The sequence below is a fragment of the Pseudophryne corroboree genome, chromosome 2, assembly GCF_028390025.1.
Source record: "Pseudophryne corroboree isolate aPseCor3 chromosome 2, aPseCor3.hap2, whole genome shotgun sequence".
NCBI lineage: Eukaryota > Metazoa > Chordata > Amphibia > Anura > Myobatrachidae > Pseudophryne > Pseudophryne corroboree.
This window is the reverse complement of record NC_086445.1, coordinates 124,191,246-124,195,367: the sequence shown is the minus strand read 5'-3', so window position 1 is coordinate 124,195,367 and position 4,122 is coordinate 124,191,246. Positions and strand designations below refer to the sequence as shown.

Genomic DNA, 4,122 nt, shown 5'->3' with positions numbered 1-4,122 from the left:
CAAGTTTGTTTGTTTTTTTATAAGAGTGTGCTGTGGATCCTTTAGGGATGCTTCATTCCTTAACCAAAATGGCTGCCATAGATAGTACTACACATACGTGGCTCCGTCTTGTTACTGTGTAAAGTCACATAGTGGGAGATGGACGACTCGTCCTTAGCTCCAGAGAAATCCTACATTGCTTGCCTTTTACTGCTGTACCAGAAACCCTGCAAACTGTTAAGCTATTGGATTGCTAATTGGTTGATGCATTCCGCTAGACTGTACATACCTCTGTCACATGTACACATATATTTCCAACATTTTTAGTCCTTTCATTTAAAAAATGGATTTTGTTATTTTGCTGTCACAATATATTTGTGGCCTCTGTTGTGCACTTAATGTACCATTGTCATACAGGACCCAAATTATGTCTATGAGTTTAGTAACCCATAATTCTGTTTTTACTTAATAATGTTCCACATTTTGATTAATGTATTTTTGGTCTAAAATTAAACTTATTTTTGCTACATTATAGTATGTCTAGGGCTATTGGGGCATGGAGTATGAGTAATGCATTTATACATAGGAGACATCATTATCACATATATTGTTTAGGAACATACTGCATGTCATTTCTTTGTTCACTATTTATTTTTTAATAATGGAAGGCAAATTTTATATAGCTTGGTTCTTTGATTACACACACACACATATATATATATATATATATATATATATATATATATATATATATATATATATAGTCCATGGAAGCAGCCCGGCACTCCGTGGTCCCCGTAGGGGTATTTGCTCCGGTGCCCTCCTAAGGGTATGGCAGCCCCAATATGCAAGATGGAGAGAGACGGCGGCACTCAGAGACTTTCACTTCCAAGTTAATCAGAGCAAAAAGTGCATTTATTCGTCAACGTTTCGGGGGACGAACCCCCTTCCTCAGGACACTGCAAACTAGTGATTATGCAAAGAACAACAACTTAAATACCCTACCTGTACCGTGTATCTGTGTCTGCCTCCACGTCCCCGCCGTCCTGTGCACGGAACCCGCACTTCCGGCAGCATGTGGCATGCGAAATCCGGAAGTTGCGTCATCCCGCTGCACCGACCCCTCAGTGACGTGGCTGCAGACAGGAGAGAAAACGGTAACCATGGAGATGCGGCGCAGCATCGTAATGCTGCGTAGCCTCATAGTAAATGTGAGCCTTACAAAAATACAACAATACAATACAAACTACCAACGTGTGAGAGCATAACAATAATGACAAAGCAAAACAGCACAAATATACTGCATTACAGTGAATCGTGAAATCGTGATGCAGTACTCATAAAAACAGTGACAATGAGTGCTTTATAGGTAAATGCACAAGTTAACTTCTGAGATCAGCCCAGTGTGGTCAATAATAAACCATACTCAATCCTGTCACACCAGAGAAAATCAATAAAAAGTGAAAAAATAAATGAAAAGACTGGAGTATAGTGAATCATAGAACAATTCATTTAGGCATCATACAGTGTATAGTGAGTATGATACATACGTAGCCCAGTTTAAGGTATACCTATATCACAGTGACATATCACACTAGAGCCCTACTGTGTGGCATGGCCAAATAGTGTTTAGGGCTTATTAAATTTTACCGGTATTAAAGAGGGTAAATGACGCATGCTTAGAAAGCCTGGTAGACATCATACAGCCTGAACCAGGTGGTTACCTATGTGACAAGGTTATCCTGGAGCCCCCTGGCTGCGCAGTGGGTTATGGTGTGACAGCACCATGAACAGCCACTGTGTCTATTGGGCAAACTGGGCAGGCTGAAAACCAACTGAAAAAACAGGCATGGGATGACTGGATGGCCATATATGCCAACCTCACCTAAAGAAAGCATTGTAAATTCAGTTGTTCATTGAGACCTCTGGGGTGGATGGTGTCTAATTTAAAAATCCAGCGGGCCTCAAGTTGTAACAATTGAGTCGCTCTGTCTCCACCGTGGACAGAGGACGGGATGTGGTCCACTATCTTGTATCTGATGGCTGCTGTATTGTTGTATTTTTGTAAGGCTCACATTTACTATGAGGCTACGCAGTATTACGATGCTGCGCCGCATCTCCATGGTTACCGTTTTCTCTCCTGTCTGCAGCCACGTCACTGAGGGGTCGGTGCAGCGGGATGACGCAACTTCCGGATTTCGCATGCCACACGCTGCCGGAAGTGCGGGTTCCGTGCACAGGACGGCGGGGACGTGGAGGCAGACACAGATACACGGTACAGGTAGGGTATTTAAGTTGTTGTTCTTTGCATAATCACTAGTTTGCAGTGTCCTGAGGAAGGGGGTTCGTCCCCCGAAACGTTGACGAATAAATGCACTTTTTGCTCTGATTAACTTGGAAGTGAAAGTCTCTGAGTGCCGCCGTCTCTCTCCATCTTATATATATATATATATATATATATATATATATATATATAAGCCTTCCCATATATGAATTATGAATGAACTATGGTTTTGATGTATGTTCCCTACAGGAACCACACCAAAGAAATTCTGTTAATAGTTGACTGGTCAACTGGACACAGGATTCTCTGCATAAACCATTCAAGCCAGGTGACAAGAACTAGGTCTCAGAAGTAATCTTCAGATATGGTTAGAAAGTGAGTGGTTAAATTATTATGACCATCAGGTTAGCAATTTGTTGTGCCTTTTAACCTTAATACTTCTTGAATTCTTCTAGGCATGGATTCTACTAACTGTCGGCATATTGCATGAGGAATATCGTCCCGAATGCGATGAAATGCATCTTACAGTTCCTGAAGTTTTGATGGTAGAAGAAGCAACACTTTTGTGCTGTTGACTGCATGTCCTCCCTTTAACATCTGCATGGTGTAATTGAAAACATGATTCCTCATGACTCCCCCCCCCCCCAAAAAGACCCATTTCCAATCTTACTGTCCAATTGCTGTGTTCCTGTGCAAACTGGAGGCATTTTACCCTGTTTGAAGTAGATAGCAATGGCTTACTGACAGGCAATCTCCTTCAGTAGCCCATACAATGTCATTTGCTAAAATACATTTCCAAGCCACTGCTTTAGAAATTCTTCAAATTTCATCAACTCCCTGCAAATTATACCGTTACAATTCCCTTTATGTTTATAACATTCTTAGCCCTATATTAAATCTTTCATTGACGTGGAATTTACAGAGCTTTAAATTTTATATGAACCACATGTGACCCTACGATTTCACTAGGCGAAGGCACAGTGACAGGGTTTACTACAAAGTCTGCAGACACATTACATGACAATCCAGCTTCTGTCTATAAACAACCTGTCCTAGAGGGGTGATAAAAATTATTATCAAAAATCAGTATCTGATCAATGAAAATAGCTGTTCTGGAACTGCCCCAAAATCCTGATGTTGCAACTTTATGACATATCCTTATTACTAATATGAGTGGCAAACTTATGGTGTATAACGGATACAACAAATTACAGCACCATCTGGAAGTTATTAAGGTTCTACTGAACCTCGGCAGCTGATCTCTGTGTATTGTGGAACATGAACATCTTTTGTCAATTTATCCATTCAGGCGACTGAAGTGATGAAGATATAAACTGAACATAATATATCTTGAGCACACAATAGATATTTTAAGTCTAGTTTTATTAAGGAGTTAGCAACAAGGAGGAAGCCATCAAATTACCTCAAGGATCAACTCTGTTTTAATAAATAAATTTTACATTTTGCAGAAACCCACAATTTGTTTCCTACTTATAGATCATAGGTAATACAAGGCTTATAAAAGCCTCCATATTTCATCCAGGGAATGTGTTAGATATCATAGAAATCTACAAGCAGACACTTTTATAGACAGGAAGCAAACACATTACAAATAATTATTTTATACAATATATCAAAACATTCTACATAGGTTTCATTTTAACCATCATTAAACTTGTAAGTAGACTAAATATGGAGTGGTGTACATTAATAAGCCATGTGCCTTCAGAGACTAGAATGGAAGGAATTATTACAGAAATCGGACAGAATGACAACTCTGGGAAAGCATTAAGACTGGGAATTGTCTTAAAATTCAGAAGGTCAACATATTTTTCCAGATGTAATGCAATGTATTTCCA

The 4,122-nt window shown here is 39.6% G+C and overlaps 1 long non-coding RNA gene across 1 annotated transcript; it reads left to right on the top strand.

The window, feature by feature from the left end:
• The first annotated feature begins 1,730 nt into the window (after positions 1-1,730).
• On the top strand, positions 1,731-3,856 carry LOC135050560 (uncharacterized). The gene is made up of 3 exons (XR_010241662.1): positions 1,731-2,260; positions 2,513-2,638; positions 2,719-3,856. It is a non-coding gene; the product is annotated as an uncharacterized LOC135050560 (long non-coding RNA).
• Positions 3,857-4,122: the final 266 nt, after the last annotated feature.